This window comes from Microcebus murinus, chromosome 22 (genome assembly GCF_040939455.1).
Source record: "Microcebus murinus isolate Inina chromosome 22, M.murinus_Inina_mat1.0, whole genome shotgun sequence".
Taxonomy (NCBI): Eukaryota; Metazoa; Chordata; class Mammalia; order Primates; family Cheirogaleidae; genus Microcebus; species Microcebus murinus.
Genome location: NC_134125.1, coordinates 35,080,143 through 35,105,300, shown reverse-complemented (window position 1 = coordinate 35,105,300; position 25,158 = coordinate 35,080,143). Strand labels below are relative to the sequence as shown.

The 25,158-nt window shown below is 63.0% G+C and overlaps 7 pseudogenes; all 7 read left to right on the top strand.

The window, feature by feature from the left end:
- Window positions 1–1,268: 1,268 nt before the first annotated feature.
- On the top strand, window positions 1,269–1,386 carry LOC142863684 (uncharacterized; annotated as a pseudogene).
- A 3,528-nt stretch (window positions 1,387–4,914) lies between these two features.
- LOC142863741 (uncharacterized) lies at window positions 4,915–5,036 on the top strand (annotated as a pseudogene).
- A 3,407-nt stretch (window positions 5,037–8,443) lies between these two features.
- On the top strand, window positions 8,444–8,561 carry LOC142863683 (uncharacterized; annotated as a pseudogene).
- Window positions 8,562–12,076: 3,515 nt separating this feature from the next.
- LOC142863739 (uncharacterized) lies at window positions 12,077–12,198 on the top strand (annotated as a pseudogene).
- Window positions 12,199–15,605: 3,407 nt separating this feature from the next.
- LOC142863682 (uncharacterized) lies at window positions 15,606–15,723 on the top strand (annotated as a pseudogene).
- Window positions 15,724–19,263: 3,540 nt separating this feature from the next.
- On the top strand, window positions 19,264–19,385 carry LOC142863738 (uncharacterized; annotated as a pseudogene).
- A 3,409-nt stretch (window positions 19,386–22,794) lies between these two features.
- Window positions 22,795–22,912, top strand: LOC142863681 (uncharacterized; annotated as a pseudogene).
- Window positions 22,913–25,158: the final 2,246 nt, after the last annotated feature.

The window sequence follows — 25,158 nt, the reverse complement described above, 5'->3', positions numbered from 1 at the left end:
TGGCCAGGCGAGGGGACACGTTGAGGCCAAGTCCCAGCTTCAGCCTGATCCTCCTGGGAACCCCGGGGTGGACATCACACCTCCTGGTTGTCCCGCTCTGAGACAAGGAGCCGGGCTTCGCATTCCCACAGCAGCCGGTCGTGGGCTGAGGACACCTGGGGCGTTGGGAACTCCCTGGCTTCTCCTTGGTTTAACATCTGGAGCTGCTTGTGAATTGTGCCGCCACACACACCCGAGTGCAGGTGTCTTCCGCACAGACTGCGGGCCTCGCTCTTCTGAATGCCGCTAGCTCGCCAACCACCCACGGGTGAACCTGGTCAGGGTACTTTCTCTCAGGGACAGACTCTGATCCGGGCGGGCTACCGGTGTCTCTGTTTGCTCGTTTCTTTCTTCCATTTCGGGAAAGTCTTCCTTGCTGGGTGTGGAAATCTCCTATGCCTTCCCTCGCCTATTCTGTCAGCTTTAAAATTCTCTTTCAGTTGCCACCCTCACAGATGGTTTAGGAAACTCTTTCCGGTGCACTCATTAGTGAAATGACCTCCATGAAGCTGGAATCCAATATCTAATCGCCGATTTTTAGGGAGTCCACACGCCAGGGTGGTCGGGGTCCAATGCAGCCCCGGCCAGGCCCAGGCCCCTTGGACTGGGCCACAGGAGGACACAGAGGAGGGTCCCGGCCCCCACGGTAGCGGTGCGGGCAGTTCTCCAAGGGCTTGGGGGTTTTCCAGAGGGAGGAGATGGAGGGGATTGATTTCTTCAGAGCCCCCCAAAGCACCCCACCCCACCCCACCACACCCATGGGACACATCCCGAGAGACGCCCCTACACTCGCTCCCCTCCCCCATGCGCTGTGCCCCAGCCCTGGCCCTGGGGAATAGGCGGCAGCCCACGCACAGGGCGGGGGGCACAGCTGAAAGGGTTTGTGGGGGAGGGCGGCCCCTGGCTGGGGGCAAAGGTCGAGCGCCCCGTGCGTGTGCTCAGTCAGCAGGGGCGGCGCGCTGGGGGTGGGGGGCAGGTAGGTGAAGGAGGCGAGGAGAGGAGGGGGGCTGGAAGGTCTCCACCTTGGCGGGTCCAGCCGTGGAGGCCCATCTCGCGTGTGTGTGTGTGTGTGTGTGTGTGTGTGTGTGTCTGGACAGCCCCCCACGCCGCCCCGCCCCTCTCCCCAGTCCCGCGGAGCCCGCCGGACCCGGCCGGCGAACGCAACAGGCCCGGAGAGGGGAAGCGCAGAGAGGCTCGGCTTCTTGAGCGGGGCAGGGGCGCCCTCCGCCGTCTCCGGCCATGCCGGCCTGAACGCGCCCGGTCTCGTCTGGTCTCGGAAGCTAAGCAGGGTCGGGCCTGGTCAGTACTTGGATGGGAGACCGCCTGGGAATACTGGTGCCGTAGGCTTTTTTTTTTTTTTTTTTTTTTTTTGCCTCTTGTTCTGTCCCCTTTCTGGGAGCGCGGCGGCGGTCAGGGGGATCACCCCCACCCTCAGCGCCCGTCGCGGTGCCTGGCGCCCCAGCCCGCACCGTGGGGCCTCCTCTTGTCCCGAGCTGTGACACCGCCGCCACGCGGCAGCACGCGTGGCATCTGGACTGTCAGGTGTCAGACCAAAGGTCTGGTCTGTGGGAACCGACACGCTGGAGGAAACCTTGAGAGGCTGAGAGGGGAGGGAGTTCCAGGAGAATTCCAGGACGTCATTTTGAGCGAGTATGTGACCAGAACTCATCCCGTTGCTTTTGGGGTTCTACGGGCTACACGTAGGAATCTTTGGTGGTGGCACTGGATGTTGGGGGATCCGGAGTCACACGCAGACCTGCTCCACAGGCCTCATTTTACTTTTCTTTTCGGATTCATTTTCTGAAAAGGTGTGTCTTATCTCTATGATTACATTTCCTTTTCTCTCTCTTTCCGAGCAGATCATGGGAGTCCACGTATTGAGGTGACATGTATTGCCCGTGCCCCCCTCCCCCCCGTTTTCTGATTCATTTATTTCTCATTTTCTCCCAGCGTATGGTGGGGGTACCAATGTTAAGGTCAGCTGCATCGCCCTGTCCCCGCCTCCCCCCTCGGGTCAGAGCTTCAAGTGCGCCCATGCCCCGGTTGGTGCGCACCCACCCCATTCCTAATGGATGTGCACGCCCATCCCCTGCCCACGCCCGCCCGACACCCACCCGATGAAGGCGATTCCTCTGTGTCCACTTAGGTGTCCATCGGTTCCTACCAATCTGCTGGTGAGCGCGCGCACGTGGCGCTCTTGTGTCCGTTCTTGGGACACTTGGCTTACTGGAACGGGTTCCAGCTCTGGCCGGGAGAACACGAGAGGTGCCCTCTCACCGCTGTTCCTCATAGCTGAACGGCACTCCGTGGTGTCCACGCGCCACATTTTATTAATGCACCCGTGGATCGATGGGCACTCGGGGCGCTTCCACATCTTTGCGATTGTGAATGGCGCCCTAACTGTAACCCTGACCCCTACCCAGCCCGTCTCCTCTGCCCCTGCCTGAGGCGCTCCTCCCCCGCCAGGCCCGTCACTGTCCTCGTCCCCTGCCTGACCGGCTCCTCCCCGCCCGGCCTGTCACCGTCCTCTGCCCCTGCGTGACACGCTCCTCCCCGCCCGGCCCATCACCTTGGCCCCTGCCTGACTCGCTCCTCCCCACCTCGGCCCCTGCCTGACGGGCTCCTCCGTCGCCTGGGCCTTCCGAGGGCTTGGTGTGGACGCTGCTTCCAGGAAGCCCTCCAGGAACCCGGCAGCCGGGCGGCCGCAGCAGTCTCGCGCAGCCCTCGCTAAGTCGCGGGCGGGGCACGTGCCCCCACTGTGCCGCGGGGGCCCAGCCCGGTGTCTTCTCTGAGGCCCTGCGGCTGCCGCTCCCCGCGAGGGGAGAGCCGTGGAGGTGGGGACCGCCTCCTGGTGGGGACGTACACCCAGCTCTCCGCGTCGGATTCCGGGGCTCTCTGTCCTGCCCGGAGGCCCAGCTGGCCTGCGGGTCCTTAGAGTGGCAGAAACGTCCTCAAGCTGATATTGCCAGTCAGGTGGGTGTCTGCACTTTTGTGCCGGGCACCCCAGGGAGGCCCAGGGGCTGGCTGGACAACGCGGCCTGCTGGGGGTCGGGGGTGCGCTTTGGAGGAGCAACTGATGCCCTTTGGACTTTGCTAGCAGCGTCTGAGGTGTCTCTGAGCCCTGCTCCATGTCGGGGAGAGGAGGAGGAGGAGGAGGTGGCAGGGGCCGTGACCTACAGTCGTGTTCCCGGGGTGGCACGGCATGTGGCTTCTTCCACAGGCTGCTCGGCCTGGGCTCCCTGCACCTGGGCCTTTGGAGGACTGGCCCTGTTCTTGCCGACACTTCCTGCAGGGACCCAGAGCTGGGAGGTTGCATCTCCCAGCCCTGGGTCGGGCAGAGCCCCAGCGGGCCATGCCCACAACCTCTCTCAGCACGGGTCCCCCAGAAGGCTTCTTTGGGACCAGGATTCTCTTGCGGGTGACTGTTTAAGGTCTGGCCCCTGGGTGGAGGGGCACCAGGAGTAGAGGAGCAGGAAGGGGAAGGGGGTGGCCAGGTGAGGGGACACTTTGAGGCCAAGTCCAAGCTTCAGCCTGATCCTCCTGGGAACCCCGGGGTGGACATCACACCTCCTGGTTGTCCTGCTCTGAGACCCGGACCCGGGCTTCGCATTTTCACAGCAGCCGGTCGTGGGCTGAGGACACCTGGGGCGTTGGGAACTCCCTGGCTTCTCCTTGGTTTAACATCTGAGCTGCTTGTGAATTGTGCCGCCACACACACCCGAGTGCAGGTGTCTTCCGCACAGACTGCGGGCCTCGCTCTTCTGAATGCCGCTAGCTCGCCACCCACCCACGGGTGAACCTGGTCAGGGTACTTTCTCTCAGGGGCAGACTCTGATCCGGGCGGGCTACCGGTGTCTCTGTTTGCTCGTTTCTTTCTTCCATTTCGGGAAAGGCTTCCTTACTGGGTGTGGAAATCTCCTATGCCTTTCCTCACCTATTCTGTCAGCTTTAAAATTCTCTTTCAGTTACCACCCTCACAGATGGAGTAGGAAACTCTTTCCGGTGCACTCATTAGTGAAATGACCTCAATGAAGCTGGAATCCAATATCTAATCGCCGATTTCTAGCGAGTCCACACGCCAGGGTGGTCGGGGTCCAATGCAGCCCCGGCCAGGCCCAGGCCCCTTGGACTGGGCCACAGGAGGACACAGAGGAGGGTCCCGGCCCCCACGGTAGCGGTGCGGGCAGTTCTCCAAGGGCTTGGGCGTTTTCCAGTGGTAGGAGATGGAGGGGACTGATTTCTTCAGCGCCACACAAACCACGCCACCCCACCCCACCCATGGGACACATCCCGAGAGAGAGAGAGAGAGAGAGAGAGAGAGAGAGAGAGAGAGAGAGAGAGAGTGAGAGAGAGTGAGAGAGAGAGAGACGCCCCATACACTCGCTCCCCTCCCTTTTGCGCTGTGCCCCGGCCCTGGTCTGGGGGAATAGGGGGCAGCCCACCCACAGGGCTGGGGGGGGCGCAGCTGAAAGAGGTTGTCGGGGAGGGCGGCCCCTGGCTGGGGTCAAAGGGCGAGAGCCCCGCGCGTGCGCAGTCAGCAGTGGCGGCGGCGGGGACGCGCTGGGGGTTGGGCAGCTGGTAGGTGAAGTAGGCCAGGCGAGGAGAGGAGGGGGGCTGGAAGGTCTCCACCTTGGCGAGTCCAGCCGTGGAATCGCATCTTGTTGAGTGAGTGTGAGTGTGTGTGGGTGTGTATAGAGAGACAGCTCCCCACCCCGGCCCGCCCCGCCCCGCCCGTCACCCCTGTCCCTCGGAGCCCGCCGGACCCGGCCGGCGAACTCAACAGTCCCGGCCCGGCGCGGGGCCTGGGGCGGGAGGAGGCGGCGGGGAAGCGCAGAGAGGCTCGGCTTCTTGAGCGTGGCAGGGGCGCCTTCCACCGTCTAGGGCCACACCACCCTGAACGCGCCCGCCGGATCTCGTCTGTTCTCGGAAGCTAAGCAGGGTCGGGCCTGGTTAGTACTTGGATGGAGACCGCCTGGGAATACCGGGTGCGGTAGGCTGCTGCTGCTTTTTTTTTTTTGCCTCTTGTTCTGTCCCCTTTCTGGGAGCGCGGCGGCGGACCGGGGTGGGGGTCACCCCCACCCTCAGCGCCCGCCGCGGTGCCTGGCACCCCAGCCCGCACCGTGGGGCCTCCTCTTGTCCCAAGCCGCGACACCGCCGCCACGCGACAGCATGCGTGGCATCTGGACTGTCAGGTCTCAGACCAAAGGTCTGGTCTGTGGGAACCGACACGCTGGAGGAAACCTTGAGAGTCTGAGAGGGGAGGGAGTTCCAGAAGAAGGCCAGGATGTCATTTTGAGGGAGTACGTGACCAGAACTCGTCCCGTTGCTTTTGGGGTTCTATGGGCTCCACGTAGGAATCTTTGGTGGTGGCACCTGATGTTGGGGGATCCGGAGTCACACCCAGACCTGCTCCACAGGCCTCCTTTTACTTTTCTCTTCGGATTCATTATTTTTAAAACGTGTCTCTTACCTCTATTATTGCATTTTCTTTTCTCTCTCTTTTCAAGCAGTTGATGGGAGTCCAAGTATCCAGGTGACATGTGTTGCCCGTGCCCCCCTCCCCCCTGTGTTCTTATTCATTTACCTCTCATGTTGTTCCAGCGTATTGTGGGGGTACCAATGTTAAGGTCGGGTACGTTGTCCTCTCCCAGCCTCCCCCCTCCGGTCATTAGCTTCAAGTGCGCCCATCCCCCAGTCGGTGCGCACCCACCCCATTCCTAATGGATGTGTATGCCCATCCCCTCCCCCCGCCCGCCCGACGCCCACCCGATGAAGGTGATTCCTCTGTGTCCACTTAGGTGTCCATCCGTTCGTACCGATTTGGTGGTGAGCGCGCTCACGTGGCGCTCGTGTGTCCATTCTTGGGATACTTGGCTTACTGGAACGGGTTCCAGCTCTGGCCGGGAGAACACGAGAGGTGCCCTCTCACCGCTGCTCCTCAGGGCCGAATGGCACTCCGTGGTGTCCACGCGCCAGATTTTATTAATGCACTCCTGGATGGATGGGCACTCGGGTCGCTTCCACATCTTTGCGATTGTGAATTGTGCCCTAACTGTAACCCTAACCCTTACCCCGCCCGTCTCCTGTGCCCCTGCCTGACGCACTCCTCCCCGGCCAGGCCCGTCACCGTCCTCGGCCCCTGCCTGAACGGCTCCTTCCTACCCGGCCCGTCACCGTCACCGTCTTCGGCCCCTGCCTGACATGCTCCTCCTTGCCCGTCACCATCCTCGGCCCCTGCATGACCGGCTCCCCCGTCGCCTGGGCCTTCCAAGGGCTTGGTGTGGACGCTGCTTCCAGGAAGCCCTCCAGAAACCCGGCAGCAGGGTGGACGCAGCAGTCTCGAGCAGCCATCCCTAAGTCGCGTGTGGGGGACGTGCCCCCGCTGTGCCGTGGGGGCCCAGCCTGGTGTCTTCCCTGAGGCCCTGCGGCTGCCGCTCCCCGCGAGGGGAGAGCGGCGGAGGTGGGGACGGCCTCCTGATGGGGACGTACACGCAGCTCTCCACACGCAGCTCTCCACGTCGGATTCCGGGGCTCTCTGTCCTGCCAGAAGGCCCAGCTGGCCTGCGGGTCCTTAGAGTGGCAAAAACATCCAAAAACTGAGATTGAGGGTCCGGTGGGTGTCTGCACTTTTGTGCTGGGTACCCCAGGGAGGCCCGGGGGCTGGCTGGACAACGTGGTCTGCTGGGCGGGGGGTTTGGAGGAGCAACTGATGCCCTTTGCACTTTGGGTAGCAAGAGTCTGAGGTGTCTCTGAGCCCTGCGCCATGTCGGGCGGGGGCGCGGGGGGGGGGGAGGAGGAGGAGGTGGGAAGGGCCGGGGCCTGCAGTGGTGTTCCCGGGGTGGCACGGCAAGTGGCTTCTTCCACAGGCTGCTTGGCCTGGGCTCCCTGCACCTGGGCCTTTGGAGGACTGGCCCTGTGCTTGCCAACACTTCCTGCAGGGACCCAGAGCTGGGAGGTTGCATCTCTCAGCCCTGGGTCGGGCAGAGCCCCAGCAGGCCATGCCCACAACCTCTCTCAGCACGGGTCCCCCAGAAGGCTCCTTTGGGACCAGGATTCTCTTGCGGTGACTCTTTAAGGTCTGGCCCCTGGATGGAGGGGCACCAGGAGTAGAGGAGCAGGAAGGGGAAGGGGGTGGCCAGGCGAGGGGACACGTTGAGGCCAAGTCCCAGCTTCAGCCTGATCCTCCTGGGAACCCCGGGGTGGACATCACACCTCCTGGTTGTCCCGCTCTGAGACAAGGAGCCGGGCTTCGCATTCCCACAGCAGCCGGTCGTGGGCTGAGGACACCTGGGGCGTTGGGAACTCCCTGGCTTCTCCTTGGTTTAACATCTGGAGCTGCTTGTGAATTGTGCCGCCACACACACCCGAGTGCAGGTGTCTTCCGCACAGACTGCGGGCCTCGCTCTTCTGAATGCCGCTAGCTCGCCAACCACCCACGGGTGAACCTGGTCAGGGTACTTTCTCTCAGGGACAGACTCTGATCCGGGCGGGCTACCGGTGTCTCTGTTTGCTCGTTTCTTTCTTCCATTTCGGGAAAGTCTTCCTTGCTGGGTGTGGAAATCTCCTATGCCTTCCCTCGCCTATTCTGTCAGCTTTAAAATTCTCTTTCAGTTGCCACCCTCACAGATGGTTTAGGAAACTCTTTCCGGTGCACTCATTAGTGAAATGACCTCCATGAAGCTGGAATCCAATATCTAATCGCCGATTTTTAGCGAGTCCACACGCCAGGGTGGTCGGGGTCCAATGCAGCCCCGGCCAGGCCCAGGCCCCTTGGACTGGGCCACAGGAGGACACAGAGGAGGGTCCCGGCCCCCACGGTAGCGGTGCGGGCAGTTCTCCAAGGGCTTGGGGGTTTTCCAGAGGGAGGAGATGGAGGGGATTGATTTCTTCAGAGCCCCCCAAAGCACCCCACCCCACCCCACCACACCCATGGGACACATCCCGAGAGACGCCCCTACACTCGCTCCCCTCCCCCATGCGCTGTGCCCCAGCCCTGGCCCTGGGGAATAGGCGGCAGCCCACGCACAGGGCGGGGGGCACAGCTGAAAGGGTTTGTGGGGGAGGGCGGCCCCTGGCTGGGGGCAAAGGTCGAGCGCCCCGTGCGTGTGCTCAGTCAGCAGGGGCGGCGCGCTGGGGGTGGGGGGCAGGTAGGTGAAGGAGGCGAGGAGAGGAGGGGGGCTGGAAGGTCTCCACCTTGGCGGGTCCAGCCGTGGAGGCCCATCTCGCGTGTGTGTGTGTGTGTGTGTGTGTGTGTGTGTGTGTGTCTGGACAGCCCCCCACGCCGCCCCGCCCCTCTCCCCAGTCCCGCGGAGCCCGCCGGACCCGGCCGGCGAACGCAACAGGCCCGGAGAGGGGAAGCGCAGAGAGGCTCGGCTTCTTGAGCGGGGCAGGGGCGCCCTCCGCCGTCTCCGGCCATGCCGGCCTGAACGCGCCCGGTCTCGTCTGGTCTCGGAAGCTAAGCAGGGTCGGGCCTGGTCAGTACTTGGATGGGAGACCGCCTGGGAATACTGGTGCCGTAGGCTTTTTTTTTTTTTTGCCTCTTGTTCTGTCCCCTTTCTGGGAGCGCGGCGGCGGTCAGGGGGATCACCCCCACCCTCAGCGCCCGTCGCGGTGCCTGGCGCCCCAGCCCGCACCGTGGGGCCTCCTCTTGTCCCGAGCTGTGACACCGCCGCCACGCGGCAGCACGCGTGGCATCTGGACTGTCAGGTGTCAGACCAAAGGTCTGGTCTGTGGGAACCGACACGCTGGAGGAAACCTTGAGAGGCTGAGAGGGGAGGGAGTTCCAGGAGAATTCCAGGACGTCATTTTGAGCGAGTATGTGACCAGAACTCATCCCGTTGCTTTTGGGGTTCTACGGGCTACACGTAGGAATCTTTGGTGGTGGCACTGGATGTTGGGGGATCCGGAGTCACACGCAGACCTGCTCCACAGGCCTCATTTTACTTTTCTTTTCGGATTCATTTTCTGAAAAGGTGTGTCTTATCTCTATGATTACATTTCCTTTTCTCTCTCTTTCCGAGCAGATCATGGGAGTCCACGTATTGAGGTGACATGTATTGCCCGTGCCCCCCTCCCCCCCGTTTTCTGATTCATTTATTTCTCATTTTCTCCCAGCGTATGGTGGGGGTACCAATGTTAAGGTCAGCTGCATCGCCCTGTCCCCGCCTCCCCCCTCGGGTCAGAGCTTCAAGTGCGCCCATGCCCCGGTTGGTGCGCACCCACCCCATTCCTAATGGATGTGCATGCCCATCCCCTGCCCACGCCCGCCCGACACCCACCCGATGAAGGCGATTCCTCTGTGTCCACTTAGGTGTCCATCGGTTCCTACCAATCTGCTGGCGAGCGCGCGCACGTGGCGCTCTTGTGTCCGTTCTTGGGACACTTGGCTTACTGGAACGGGTTCCAGCTCTGGCCGGGAGAACACGAGAGGTGCCCTCTCACCGCTGTTCCTCATAGCTGAACGGCACTCCGTGGTGTCCACGCGCCACATTTTATTAATGCACCCGTGGATCGATGGGCACTCGGGGCGCTTCCACATCTTTGCGATTGTGAATGGCGCCCTAACTGTAACCCTGACCCCTACCCAGCCCGTCTCCTCTGCCCCTGCCTGAGGCGCTCCTCCCCCGCCAGGCCCGTCACTGTCCTCGTCCCCTGCCTGACCGGCTCCTCCCCGCCCGGCCTGTCACCATCCTCTGCCCCTGCGTGACACGCTCCTCCCCGCCCGGCCCATCACCTTGGCCCCTGCCTGACTCGCTCCTCCCCACCTCGGCCCCTGCCTGACGGGCTCCTCCGTCGCCTGGGCCTTCCGAGGGCTTGGTGTGGACGCTGCTTCCAGGAAGCCCTCCAGGAACCCGGCAGCCGGGCGGCCGCAGCAGTCTCGCGCAGCCCTCGCTAAGTCGCGGGCGGGGCACGTGCCCCCACTGTGCCGCGGGGGCCCAGCCCGGTGTCTTCTCTGAGGCCCTGCGGCTGCCGCTCCCCGCGAGGGGAGAGCCGTGGAGGTGGGGACCGCCTCCTGGTGGGGACGTACACCCAGCTCTCCGCGTCGGATTCCGGGGCTCTCTGTCCTGCCCGGAGGCCCAGCTGGCCTGCGGGTCCTTAGAGTGGCAGAAACGTCCTCAAGCTGATATTGCCAGTCAGGTGGGTGTCTGCACTTTTGTGCCGGGCACCCCAGGGAGGCCCAGGGGCTGGCTGGACAACGCGGCCTGCTGGGGGTCGGGGGTGCGCTTTGGAGGAGCAACTGATGCCCTTTGGACTTTGCTAGCAGCGTCTGAGGTGTCTCTGAGCCCTGCTCCATGTCGGGGAGAGGAGGAGGAGGAGGAGGTGGCAGGGGCCGTGACCTACAGTCGTGTTCCCGGGGTGGCACGGCATGTGGCTTCTTCCACAGGCTGCTCGGCCTGGGCTCCCTGCACCTGGGCCTTTGGAGGACTGGCCCTGTTCTTGCCGACACTTCCTGCAGGGACCCAGAGCTGGGAGGTTGCATCTCCCAGCCCTGGGTCGGGCAGAGCCCCAGCGGGCCATGCCCACAACCTCTCTCAGCACGGGTCCCCCAGAAGGCTTCTTTGGGACCAGGATTCTCTTGCGGGTGACTGTTTAAGGTCTGGCCCCTGGGTGGAGGGGCACCAGGAGTAGAGGAGCAGGAAGGGGAAGGGGGTGGCCAGGTGAGGGGACACTTTGAGGCCAAGTCCAAGCTTCAGCCTGATCCTCCTGGGAACCCCGGGGTGGACATCACACCTCCTGGTTGTCCTGCTCTGAGACCCGGACCCGGGCTTCGCATTTTCACAGCAGCCGGTCGTGGGCTGAGGACACCTGGGGCGTTGGGAACTCCCTGGCTTCTCCTTGGTTTAACATCTGAGCTGCTTGTGAATTGTGCCGCCACACACACCCGAGTGCAGGTGTCTTCCGCACAGACTGCGGGCCTCGCTCTTCTGAATGCCGCTAGCTCGCCACCCACCCACGGGTGAACCTGGTCAGGGTACTTTCTCTCAGGGGCAGACTCTGATCCGGGCGGGCTACCGGTGTCTCTGTTTGCTCGTTTCTTTCTTCCATTTCGGGAAAGGCTTCCTTACTGGGTGTGGAAATCTCCTATGCCTTTCCTCACCTATTCTGTCAGCTTTAAAATTCTCTTTCAGTTACCACCCTCACAGATGGAGTAGGAAACTCTTTCCGGTGCACTCATTAGTGAAATGACCTCAATGAAGCTGGAATCCAATATCTAATCGCCGATTTCTAGCGAGTCCACACGCCAGGGTGGTCGGGGTCCAATGCAGCCCCGGCCAGGCCCAGGCCCCTTGGACTGGGCCACAGGAGGACACAGAGGAGGGTCCCGGCCCCCACGGTAGCGGTGCGGGCAGTTCTCCAAGGGCTTGGGCGTTTTCCAGTGGTAGGAGATGGAGGGGACTGATTTCTTCAGCGCCACACAAACCACGCCACCCCACCCCACCCATGGGACACATCCCGAGAGAGAGAGAGAGAGAGAGAGAGAGAGAGAGAGAGAGAGAGAGAGAGTGAGAGAGAGTGAGAGAGAGAGAGACGCCCCATACACTCGCTCCCCTCCCTTTTGCGCTGTGCCCCGGCCCTGGTCTGGGGGAATAGGGGGCAGCCCACCCACAGGGCTGGGGGGGGCGCAGCTGAAAGAGGTTGTCGGGGAGGGCGGCCCCTGGCTGGGGTCAAAGGGCGAGAGCCCTGCGCGTGCGCAGTCAGCAGTGGCGGCGGCGGGGACGCGCTGGGGGTTGGGCAGCTGGTAGGTGAAGTAGGCCAGGCGAGGAGAGGAGGTGGGCTGGAAGGTCTCCACCTTGGCGAGTCCAGCCGTGGAATCGCATCTTGTTGAGTGAGTGTGAGTGTGTGTGGGTGTGTATAGAGAGACAGCTCCCCACCCCGGCCCGCCCCGCCCCGCCCGTCACCCCTGTCCCTCGGAGCCCGCCGGACCCGGCCGGCGAACTCAACAGTCCCGGCCCGGCGCGGGGCCTGGGGCGGGAGGAGGCGGCGGGGAAGCGCAGAGAGGCTCGGCTTCTTGAGCGTGGCAGGGGCGCCTTCCACCGTCTAGGGCCACACCACCCTGAACGCGCCCGCCGGATCTCGTCTGTTCTCGGAAGCTAAGCAGGGTCGGGCCTGGTTAGTACTTGGATGGAGACCGCCTGGGAATACCGGGTGCGGTAGGCTGCTGCTGCTTTTTTTTTTTTGCCTCTTGTTCTGTCCCCTTTCTGGGAGCGCGGCGGCGGACCGGGGTGGGGGTCACCCCCACCCTCAGCGCCCGCCGCGGTGCCTGGCACCCCAGCCCGCACCGTGGGGCCTCCTCTTGTCCCAAGCCGCGACACCGCCGCCACGCGACAGCATGCGTGGCATCTGGACTGTCAGGTCTCAGACCAAAGGTCTGGTCTGTGGGAACCGACACGCTGGAGGAAACCTTGAGAGTCTGAGAGGGGAGGGAGTTCCAGAAGAAGGCCAGGATGTCATTTTGAGGGAGTACGTGACCAGAACTCGTCCCGTTGCTTTTGGGGTTCTATGGGCTCCACGTAGGAATCTTTGGTGGTGGCACCTGATGTTGGGGGATCCGGAGTCACACCCAGACCTGCTCCACAGGCCTCCTTTTACTTTTCTCTTCGGATTCATTATTTTTAAAACGTGTCTCTTACCTCTATTATTGCATTTTCTTTTCTCTCTCTTTTCAAGCAGTTGATGGGAGTCCAAGTATCCAGGTGACATGTGTTGCCCGTGCCCCCCTCCCCCCTGTGTTCTTATTCATTTACCTCTCATGTTGTTCCAGCGTATTGTGGGGGTACCAATGTTAAGGTCGGGTACGTTGTCCTCTCCCAGCCTCCCCCCTCCGGTCATTAGCTTCAAGTGCGCCCATCCCCCAGTCGGTGCGCACCCACCCCATTCCTAATGGATGTGTATGCCCATCCCCTCCTCCCGCCCGCCCGACGCCCACCCGATGAAGGTGATTCCTCTGTGTCCACTTAGGTGTCCATCCGTTCGTACCGATTTGGTGGTGAGCGCGCTCACGTGGCGCTCGTGTGTCCATTCTTGGGATACTTGGCTTACTGGAACGGGTTCCAGCTCTGGCCGGGAGAACACGAGAGGTGCCCTCTCACCGCTGCTCCTCAGGGCCGAATGGCACTCCGTGGTGTCCACGCGCCAGATTTTATTAATGCACTCCTGGATGGATGGGCACTCGGGTCGCTTCCACATCTTTGCGATTGTGAATTGTGCCCTAACTGTAACCCTAACCCTTACCCCGCCCGTCTCCTGTGCCCCTGCCTGACGCACTCCTCCCCGGCCAGGCCCGTCACCGTCCTCGGCCCCTGCCTGAACGGCTCCTTCCTACCCGGCCCGTCACCGTCACCGTCTTCGGCCCCTGCCTGACATGCTCCTCCTTGCCCGTCACCATCCTCGGCCCCTGCATGACCGGCTCCCCCGTCGCCTGGGCCTTCCAAGGGCTTGGTGTGGACGCTGCTTCCAGGAAGCCCTCCAGAAACCCGGCAGCAGGGTGGACGCAGCAGTCTCGAGCAGCCATCCCTAAGTCGCGTGTGGGGGACGTGCCCCCGCTGTGCCGTGGGGGCCCAGCCTGGTGTCTTCCCTGAGGCCCTGCGGCTGCCGCTCCCCGCGAGGGGAGAGCGGCGGAGGTGGGGACGGCCTCCTGATGGGGACGTACACGCAGCTCTCCACACGCAGCTCTCCACGTCGGATTCCGGGGCTCTCTGTCCTGCCAGAAGGCCCAGCTGGCCTGCGGGTCCTTAGAGTGGCAAAAACATCCAAAAACTGAGATTGAGGGTCCGGTGGGTGTCTGCACTTTTGTGCTGGGTACCCCAGGGAGGCCCGGGGGCTGGCTGGACAACGTGGTCTGCTGGGCGGGGGGTTTGGAGGAGCAACTGATGCCCTTTGCACTTTGGGTAGCAAGAGTCTGAGGTGTCTCTGAGCCCTGCGCCATGTCGGGCGGGGGCGCGGGGGGGGGGGAGGAGGAGGAGGTGGGAAGGGCCGGGGCCTGCAGTGGTGTTCCCGGGGTGGCACGGCAAGTGGCTTCTTCCACAGGCTGCTTGGCCTGGGCTCCCTGCACCTGGGCCTTTGGAGGACTGGCCCTGTGCTTGCCAACACTTCCTGCAGGGACCCAGAGCTGGGAGGTTGCATCTCTCAGCCCTGGGTCGGGCAGAGCCCCAGCAGGCCATGCCCACAACCTCTCTCAGCACGGGTCCCCCAGAAGGCTCCTTTGGGACCAGGATTCTCTTGCGGTGACTCTTTAAGGTCTGGCCCCTGGATGGAGGGGCACCAGGAGTAGAGGAGCAGGAAGGGGAAGGGGGTGGCCAGGCGAGGGGACACGTTGAGGCCAAGTCCCAGCTTCAGCCTGATCCTCCTGGGAACCCCGGGGTGGACATCACACCTCCTGGTTGTCCCGCTCTGAGACAAGGAGCCGGGCTTCGCATTCCCACAGCAGCCGGTCGTGGGCTGAGGACACCTGGGGCGTTGGGAACTCCCTGGCTTCTCCTTGGTTTAACATCTGGAGCTGCTTGTGAATTGTGCCGCCACACACACCCGAGTGCAGGTGTCTTCCGCACAGACTGCGGGCCTCGCTCTTCTGAATGCCGCTAGCTCGCCAACCACCCACGGGTGAACCTGGTCAGGGTACTTTCTCTCAGGGACAGACTCTGATCCGGGCGGGCTACCGGTGTCTCTGTTTGCTCGTTTCTTTCTTCCATTTCGGGAAAGTCTTCCTTGCTGGGTGTGGAAATCTCCTATGCCTTCCCTCGCCTATTCTGTCAGCTTTAAAATTCTCTTTCAGTTGCCACCCTCACAGATGGTTTAGGAAACTCTTTCCGGTGCACTCATTAGTGAAATGACCTCCATGAAGCTGGAATCCAATATCTAATCGCCGATTTTTAGCGAGTCCACACGCCAGGGTGGTCGGGGTCCAATGCAGCCCCGGCCAGGCCCAGGCCCCTTGGACTGGGCCACAGGAGGACACAGAGGAGGGTCCCGGCCCCCACGGTAGCGGTGCGGGCAGTTCTCCAAGGGCTTGGGGGTTTTCCAGAGGGAGGAGATGGAGGGGATTGATTTCTTCAGAGCCCCCCAAAGCACCCCACCCCACCCCACCACACCCATGGGACACATCCCGAGAGACGCCCCTACACTCGCTCCCCTCCCCCATGCGCTGTGCCCCAGCCCTGGCCCTGGGGAATAGGCGGCAGCCCACGCACAGGGCGGGGGGCACAGCTGAAAGGGTTTGTGGGGGAGGGCGGCCCCTGGCTGGGGGCAAAGGTCGAGCGCCCCGTGCGTGTGCTCAGTCAGCAGGGGCGGCGCGCTGGGGGTGGGGGGCAGGTAGGTGAAGGAGGCGAGGAGAGGAGGGGGGCTGGAAGGTCTCCACCTTGGCGGGTCCAGCCGTGGAGGCCCATCTCGCGTGTGTGTGTGTGTGTGTGTGTGTGTGTGTGTGTGTGTCTGGACAGCCCCCCACGCCGCCCCGCCCCTCTCCCCAGTCCCGCGGAGCCCGCCGGACCCGGCCGGCGAACGCAACAGGCCCGGAGAGGGGAAGCGCAGAGAGGCTCGGCTTCTTGAGCGGGGCAGGGGCGCCCTCCGCCGTCTCCGGCCATGCCGGCCTGAACGCGCCCGGTCTCGTCTGGTCTCGGAAGCTAAGCAGGGTCGGGCCTGGTCAGTACTTGGATGGGAGACCGCCTGGGAATACTGGTGCCGTAGGCTTTTTTTTTTTTTTTTTTTTTTTGCCTCTTGTTCTGTCCCCTTTCTGGGAGCGCGGCGGCGGTCAGGGGGATCACCCCCACCCTCAGCGCCCGTCGCGGTGCCTGGCGCCCCAGCCCGCACCGTGGGGCCTCCTCTTGTCCCGAGCTGTGACACCGCCGCCACGCGGCAGCACGCGTGGCATCTGGACTGTCAGGTGTCAGACCAAAGGTCTGGTCTGTGGGAACCGACACGCTGGAGGAAACCTTGAGAGGCTGAGAGGGGAGGGAGTTCCAGGAGAATTCCAGGACGTCATTTTGAGCGAGTATGTGACCAGAACTCATCCCGTTGCTTTTGGGGTTCTACGGGCTACACGTAGGAATCTTTGGTGGTGGCACTGGATGTTGGGGGATCCGGAGTCACACGCAGACCTGCTCCACAGGCCTCATTTTACTTTTCTTTTCGGATTCATTTTCTGAAAAGGTGTGTCTTATCTCTATGATTACATTTCCTTTTCTCTCTCTTTCCGAGCAGATCATGGGAGTCCACGTATTGAGGTGACATGTATTGCCCGTGCCCCCCTCCCCCCCGTTTTCTGATTCATTTATTTCTCATTTTCTCCCAGCGTATGGTGGGGGTACCAATGTTAAGGTCAGCTGCATCGCCCTGTCCCCGCCTCCCCCCTCGGGTCAGAGCTTCAAGTGCGCCCATGCCCCGGTTGGTGCGCACCCACCCCATTCCTAATGGATGTGCATGCCCATCCCCTGCCCACGCCCGCCCGACACCCACCCGATGAAGGCGATTCCTCTGTGTCCACTTAGGTGTCCATCGGTTCCTACCAATCTGCTGGCGAGCGCGCGCACGTGGCGCTCTTGTGTCCGTTCTTGGGACACTTGGCTTACTGGAACGGGTTCCAGCTCTGGCCGGGAGAACACGAGAGGTGCCCTCTCACCGCTGTTCCTCATAGCTGAACGGCACTCCGTGGTGTCCACGCGCCACATTTTATTAATGCACCCGTGGATCGATGGGCACTCGGGGCGCTTCCACATCTTTGCGATTGTGAATGGCGCCCTAACTGTAACCCTGACCCCTACCCAGCCCGTCTCCTCTGCCCCTGCCTGAGGCGCTCCTCCCCCGCCAGGCCCGTCACTGTCCTCGTCCCCTGCCTGACCGGCTCCTCCCCGCCCGGCCTGTCACCATCCTCTGCCCCTGCGTGACACGCTCCTCCCCGCCCGGCCCATCACCTTGGCCCCTGCCTGACTCGCTCCTCCCCACCTCGGCCCCTGCCTGACGGGCTCCTCCGTCGCCTGGGCCTTCCGAGGGCTTGGTGTGGACGCTGCTTCCAGGAAGCCCTCCAGGAACCCGGCAGCCGGGCGGCCGCAGCAGTCTCGCGCAGCCCTCGCTAAGTCGCGGGCGGGGCACGTGCCCCCACTGTGCCGCGGGGGCCCAGCCCGGTGTCTTCTCTGAGGCCCTGCGGCTGCCGCTCCCCGCGAGGGGAGAGCCGTGGAGGTGGGGACCGCCTCCTGGTGGGGACGTACACCCAGCTCTCCGCGTCGGATTCCGGGGCTCTCTGTCCTGCCCGGAGGCCCAGCTGGCCTGCGGGTCCTTAGAGTGGCAGAAACGTCCTCAAGCTGATATTGCCAGTCAGGTGGGTGTCTGCACTTTTGTGCCGGGCACCCCAGGGAGGCCCAGGGGCTGGCTGGACAACGCGGCCTGCTGGGGGTCGGGGGTGCGCTTTGGAGGAGCAACTGATGCCCTTTGGACTTTGCTAGCAGCGTCTGAGGTGTCTCTGAGCCCTGCTCCATGTCGGGGAGAGGAGGAGGAGGAGGAGGTGGCAGGGGCCGTGACCTACAGTCGTGTTCCCGGGGTGGCACGGCATGTGGCTTCTTCCACAGGCTGCTCGGCCTGGGCTCCCTGCACCTGGGCCTTTGGAGGACTGGCCCTGTTCTTGCCGACACTTCCTGCAGGGACCCAGAGCTGGGAGGTTGCATCTCCCAGCCCTGGGTCGGGCAGAGCCCCAGCGGGCCATGCCCACAACCTCTCTCAGCACGGGTCCCCCAGAAGGCTTCTTTGGGACCAGGATTCTCTTGCGGGTGACTGTTTAAGGTCTGGCCCCTGGGTGGAGGGGCACCAGGAGTAGAGGAGCAGGAAGGGGAAGGGGGTGGCCAGGTGAGGGGACACTTTGAGGCCAAGTCCAAGCTTCAGCCTGATCCTCCTGGGAACCCCGGGGTGGACATCACACCTCCTGGTTGTCCTGCTCTGAGACCCGGACCCGGGCTTCGCATTTTCACAGCAGCCGGTCGTGGGCTGAGGACACCTGGGGCGTTGGGAACTCCCTGGCTTCTCCTTGGTTTAACATCTGAGCTGCTTGTGAATTGTGCCGCCACACACACCCGAGTGCAGGTGTCTTCCGCACAGACTGCGGGCCTCGCTCTTCTGAATGCCGCTAGCTCGCCACCCACCCACGGGTGAACCTGGTCAGGGTACTTTCTCTCAGGGGCAGACTCTGATCCGGGCGGGCTACCGGTGTCTCTGTTTGCTCGTTTCTTTCTTCCATTTCGGGAAAGGCTTCCTTACTGGGTGTGGAAATCTCCTATGCCTTTCCTCACCTATTCTGTCAGCTTTAAAATTCTCTTTCAGTTACCACCCTCACAGATGGAGTAGGAAACTCTTTCCGGTGCACTCATTAGTGAAATGACCTCAATGAAGCTGGAATCCAATATCTAATCGCCGATTTCTAGCGAGTCCACACGCCAGGGTGGTCGGGGTCCAATGCAGCCCCGGCCAGGCCCAGGCCCCTTGGACTGGGCCACAGGAGGACACAGAGGAGGGTCCCGGCCCCCACGGTAGCGGTGCGGGCAGTTCTCCAAGGGCTTGGGCGTTTTCCAGTGGTAGGAGATGGAGGGGACTGATTTCTTCAGCGCCACACAAACCACGCCACCCCACCCCACCCATGGGACACATCCCGAGAGAGAGAGAGAGAGAGAGAGAGAGAGAGAGAGAGAGAGAGAGAGAGAGAGAGAGAGAGAGAGTGAGAGAGAGTGAGAGAGAGAGAGACGCCCCATACACTCGCTCCCCTCCCTTTTGCGCTGTGCCCCGGCCCTGGTCTGGGGGAATAGGGGGCAGCCCACCCACAGGGCTGGGGGGGGCGCAGCTGAAAGAGGTTGTCGGGGAGGGCGGCCCCTGGCTGGGGTCAAAGGGCGAGAGCCCCGCGCGTGCGCAGTCAGCAGTGGCGGCGGCGGGGACGCGCTGGGGGTTGGGCAGCTGGTAGGTGAAGTAGGCCAGGCGAGGAGAGGAGGGGGGCTGGAAGGTCTCCACCTTGGCGAGTCCAGCCGTGGAATCGCATCTTGTTGAGTGAGTGTGAGTGTGTGTGGGTGTGTATAGAGAGACAGCTCCCCACCCCGGCCCGCCCCGCCCCGCCCGTCACCCCTGTCCCTCGGAGCCCGCCGGACCCGGCCGGCGAACTCAACAGTCCCGGCCCGGCGCGGGGCCTGGGGCGGGAGGAGGCGGCGGGGAAGCGCAGAGAGGCTCGGCTTCTTGAGCGTGGCAGGGGCGCCTTCCACCGTCTAGGGCCACACCACCCTGAACGCGCCCGCCGGATCTCGTCTGTTCTCGGAAGCTAAGCAGGGTCGGGCCTGGTTAGTACTTGGATGGAGACCGCCTGGGAATACCGGGTGCGGTAGGCTGCTGCTGCTTTTTTTTTTTTGCCTCTTGTTCTGTCCCCTTTCTGGGAGCGCGGCGGCGGACCGGGGTGGGGGTCACCCCCACCCTCAGCGCCCGCCGCGGTGCCTGGCACCCCAGCCCGCACCGTGGGGCCTCCTCTTGTCCCAAGCCGCGACACCGCCGCCACGCGACAGCATGCGTGGCATCTGGACTGTCAGGTCTCAGACCAAAGGTCTGGTCTGTGGGAACCGACACGCTGGAGGAAACCTTGAGAGTCTGAGAGGGGAGGGAGTTCCAGAAGAAGGCCAGGATGTCATTTTGAGGGAGTACGTGACCAGAACTCGTCCCGTTGCTTTTGGGGTTCTATGGGCTCCACGTAGGAATCTTTGGTGGTGGCACCTGATGTTGGGGGATCCGGAGTCACACCCAGACCTGCTCCACAGGCCTCCTTTTACTTTTCTCTTCGGATTCATTATTTTTAAAACGTGTCTCTTACCTCTATTATTGCATTTTCTTTTCTCTCTCTTTTCAAGCAGTTGATGGGAGTCCAAGTATCCAGGTGACATGTGTTGCCCGTGCCCCCCTCCCCCCTGTGTTCTTATTCATTTACCTCTCATGTTGTTCCAGCGTATTGTGGGGGTACCAATGTTAAGGTCGGGTACGTTGTCCTCTCCCAGCCTCCCCCCTCCGGTCATTAGCTTCAAGTGCGCCCATCCCCCAGTCGGTGCGCACCCACCCCATTCCTAATGGATGTGTATGCCCATCCCCTCCTCCCGCCCGCCCGACGCCCACCCGATGAAGGTGATTCCTCTGTGTCCACTTAGGTGTCCATCCGTTCGTACCGATTTGGTGGTGAGCGCGCTCACGTGGCGCTCGTGTGTCCATTCTTGGGATACTTGGCTTACTGGAACGGGTTCCAGCTCTGGCCGGGAGAACACGAGAGGTGCCCTCTCACCGCTGCTCCTCAGGGCCGAATGGCACTCCGTGGTGTCCACGCGCCAGATTTTATTAATGCACTCCTGGATGGATGGGCACTCGGGTCGCTTCCACATCTTTGCGATTGTGAATTGTGCCCTAACTGTAACCCTAACCCTTACCCCGCCCGTCTCCTGTGCCCCTGCCTGACGCACTCCTCCCCGGCCAGGCCCGTCACCGTCCTCGGCCCCTGCCTGAACGGCTCCTTCCTACCCGGCCCGTCACCGTCACCGTCTTCGGCCCCTGCCTGACATGCTCCTCCTTGCCCGTCACCATCCTCGGCCCCTGCATGACCGGCTCCCCCGTCGCCTGGGCCTTCCAAGGGCTTGGTGTGGACGCTGCTTCCAGGAAGCCCTCCAGAAACCCGGCAGCAGGGTGGACGCAGCAGTCTCGAGCAGCCATCCCTAAGTCGCGTGTGGGGGACGTGCCCCCGCTGTGCCGTGGGGGCCCAGCCTGGTGTCTTCCCTGAGGCCCTGCGGCTGCCGCTCCCCGCGAGGGGAGAGCGGCGGAGGTGGGGACGGCCTCCTGATGGGGACGTACACGCAGCTCTCCACACGCAGCTCTCCACGTCGGATTCCGGGGCTCTCTGTCCTGCCAGAAGGCCCAGCTGGCCTGCGGGTCCTTAGAGTGGCAAAAACATCCAAAAACTGAGATTGAGGGTCCGGTGGGTGTCTGCACTTTTGTGCTGGGTACCCCAGGGAGGCCCGGGGGCTGGCTGGACAACGTGGTCTGCTGGGCGGGGGGTTTGGAGGAGCAACTGATGCCCTTTGCACTTTGGGTAGCAAGAGTCTGAGGTGTCTCTGAGCCCTGCGCCATGTCGGGCGGGGGCGCGGGGGGGGGGGAGGAGGAGGAGGTGGGAAGGGCCGGGGCCTGCAGTGGTGTTCCCGGGGTGGCACGGCAAGTGGCTTCTTCCACAGGCTGCTTGGCCTGGGCTCCCTGCACCTGGGCCTTTGGAGGACTGGCCCTGTGCTTGCCAACACTTCCTGCAGGGACCCAGAGCTGGGAGGTTGCATCTCTCAGCCCTGGGTCGGGCAGAGCCCCAGCAGGCCATGCCCACAACCTCTCTCAGCACGGGTCCCCCAGAAGGCTCCTTTGGGACCAGGATTCTCTTGCGGTGACTCTTTAAGGTCTGGCCCCTGGATGGAGGGGCACCAGGAGTAGAGGAGCAGGAAGGGGAAGGGGGTGGCCAGGCGAGGGGACACGTTGAGGCCAAGTCCCAGCTTCAGCCTGATCCTCCTGGGAACCCCGGGGTGGACATCACACCTCCTGGTTGTCCCGCTCTGAGACAAGGAGCCGGGCTTCGCATTCCCACAGCAGCCGGTCGTGGGCTGAGGACACCTGGGGCGTTGGGAACTCCCTGGCTTCTCCTTGGTTTAACATCTGGAGCTGCTTGTGAATTGTGCCGCCACACACACCCGAGTGCAGGTGTCTTCCGCACAGACTGCGGGCCTCGCTCTTCTGAATGCCGCTAGCTCGCCAACCACCCACGGGTGAACCTGGTCAGGGTACTTTCTCTCAGGGACAGACTCTGATCCGGGCGGGCTACCGGTGTCTCTGTTTGCTCGTTTCTTTCTTCCATTTCGGGAAAGTCTTCCTTGCTGGGTGTGGAAATCTCCTATGCCTTCCCTCGCCTATTCTGTCAGCTTTAAAATTCTCTTTCAGTTGCCACCCTCACAGATGGTTTAGGAAACTCTTTCCGGTGCACTCATTAGTGAAATGACCTCCATGAAGCTGGAATCCAATATCTAATCGCCGATTTTTAGCGAGTCCACACGCCAGGGTGGTCGGGGTCCAATGCAGCCCCGGCCAGGCCCAGGCCCCTTGGACTGGGCCACAGGAGGACACAGAGGAGGGTCCCGGCCCCCACGGTAGCGGTGCGGGCAGTTCTCCAAGGGCTTGGGGGTTTTCCAGAGGGAGGAGATGGAGGGGATTGATTTCTTCAGAGCCCCCCAAAGCACCCCACCCCACCCCACCACACCCATGGGACACATCCCGAGAGACGCCCCTACACTCGCTCCCCTCCCCCATGCGCTGTGCCCCAGCCCTGGCCCTGGGGAATAGGCGGCAGCCCACGCACAGGGCGGGGGGCACAGCTGAAAGGGTTTGTGGGGGAGGGCGGCCCCTGGCTGGGGGCAAAGGTCGAGCGCCCCGTGCGTGTGCTCAGTCAGCAGGGGCGGCGCGCTGGGGGTGGGGGGCAGGTAGGTGAAGGAGGCGAGGAGAGGAGGGGGGCTGGAAGGTCTCCACCTTGGCGGGTCCAGCCGTGGAGGCCCATCTCGCGTGTGTGTGTGTGTGTGTGTGTGTGTGTGTGTGTGTGTGTCTGGACAGCCCCCCACGCCGCCCCGCCCCTCTCCCCAGTCCCGCGGAGCCCGCCGGACCCGGCCGGCGAACGCAACAGGCCCGGAGAGGGGAAGCGCAGAGAGGCTCGGCTTCTTGAGCGGGGCAGGGGCGCCCTCCGCCGTCTCCGGCCATGCCGGCCTGAACGCGCCCGGTCTCGTCTGGTCTCGGAAGCTAAGCAGGGTCGGGCCTGGTCAGTACTTGGATGGGAGACCGCCTGGGAATACTGGTGCCGTAGGCTTTTTTTTTTTTTTTTTTTTTTTGCCTCTTGTTCTGTCCCCTTTCTGGGAGCGCGGCGGCGGTCAGGGGGATCACCCCCACCCTCAGCGCCCGTCGCGGTGCCTGGCGCCCCAGCCCGCACCGTGGGGCCTCCTCTTGTCCCGAGCTGTGACACCGCCGCCACGCGGCAGCACGCGTGGCATCTGGACTGTCAGGTGTCAGACCAAAGGTCTGGTCTGTGGGAACCGACACGCTGGAGGAAACCTTGAGAGGCTGAGAGGGGAGGGAGTTCCAGGAGAATTCCAGGACGTCATTTTGAGCGAGTATGTGACCAGAACTCATCCCGTTGCTTTTGGGGTTCTACGGGCTACACGTAGGAATCTTTGGTGGTGGCACTGGATGTTGGGGGATCCGGAGTCACACGCAGACCTGCTCCACAGGCCTCATTTTACTTTTCTTTTCGGATTCATTTTCTGAAAAGGTGTGTCTTATCTCTATGATTACATTTCCTTTTCTCTCTCTTTCCGAGCAGATCATGGGAGTCCACGTATTGAGGTGACATGTATTGCCCGTGCCCCCCTCCCCCCCGTTTTCTGATTCATTTATTTCTCATTTTCTCCCAGCGTATGGTGGGGGTACCAATGTTAAGGTCAGCTGCATCGCCCTGTCCCCGCCTCCCCCCTCGGGTCAGAGCTTCAAGTGCGCCCATGCCCCGGTTGGTGCGCACCCACCCCATTCCTAATGGATGTGCATGCCCATCCCCTGCCCACGCCCGCCCGACACCCACCCGATGAAGGCGATTCCTCTGTGTCCACTTAGGTGTCCATCGGTTCCTACCAATCTGCTGGCGAGCGCGCGCACGTGGCGCTCTTGTGTCCGTTCTTGGGACACTTGGCTTACTGGAACGGGTTCCAGCTCTGGCCGGGAGAACACGAGAGGTGCCCTCTCACCGCTGTTCCTCATAGCTGAACGGCACTCCGTGGTGTCCACGCGCCACATTTTATTAATGCACCCGTGGATCGATGGGCACTCGGGGCGCTTCCACATCTTTGCGATTGTGAATGGCGCCCTAACTGTAACCCTGACCCCTACCCAGCCCGTCTCCTCTGCCCCTGCCTGAGGCGCTCCTCCCCCGCCAGGCCCGTCACTGTCCTCGTCCCCTGCCTGACCGGCTCCTCCCCGCCCGGCCTGTCACCATCCTCTGCCCCTGCGTGACACGCTCCTCCCCGCCCGGCCCATCACCTTGGCCCCTGCCTGACTCGCTCCTCCCCACCTCGGCCCCTGCCTGACGGGCTCCTCCGTCGCCTGGGCCTTCCGAGGGCTTGGTGTGGACGCTGCTTCCAGGAAGCCCTCCAGGAACCCGGCAGCCGGGCGGCCGCAGCAGTCTCGCGCAGCCCTCGCTAAGTCGCGGGCGGGGCACGTGCCCCCACTGTGCCGCGGGGGCCCAGCCCGGTGTCTTCTCTGAGGCCCTGCGGCTGCCGCTCCCCGCGAGGGGAGAGCCGTGGAGGTGGGGACCGCCTCCTGGTGGGGACGTACACCCAGCTCTCCGCGTCGGATTCCGGGGCTCTCTGTCCTGCCCGGAGGCCCAGCTGGCCTGCGGGTCCTTAGAGTGGCAGAAACGTCCTCAAGCTGATATTGCCAGTCAGGTGGGTGTCTGCACTTTTGTGCCGGGCACCCCAGGGAGGCCCAGGGGCTGGCTGGACAACGCGGCCTGCTGGGGGTCGGGGGTGCGCTTTGGAGGAGCAACTGATGCCCTTTGGACTTTGCTAGCAGCGTCTGAGGTGTCTCTGAGCCCTGCTCCATGTCGGGGAGAGGAGGAGGAGGAGGAGGTGGCAGGGGCCGTGACCTACAGTCGTGTTCCCGGGGTGGCACGGCATGTGGCTTCTTCCACAGGCTGCTCGGCCTGGGCTCCCTGCACCTGGGCCTTTGGAGGACTGGCCCTGTTCTTGCCGACACTTCCTGCAGGGACCCAGAGCTGGGAGGTTGCATCTCCCAGCCCTGGGTCGGGCAGAGCCCCAGCGGGCCATGCCCACAACCTCTCTCAGCACGGGTCCCCCAGAAGGCTTCTTTGGGACCAGGATTCTCTTGCGGGTGACTGTTTAAGGTCTGGCCCCTGGGTGGAGGGGCACCAGGAGTAGAGGAGCAGGAAGGGGAAGGGGGTGGCCAGGTGAGGGGACACTTTGAGGCCAAGTCCAAGCTTCAGCCTGATCCTCCTGGGAACCCCGGGGTGGACATCACACCTCCTGGTTGTCCTGCTCTGAGACCCGG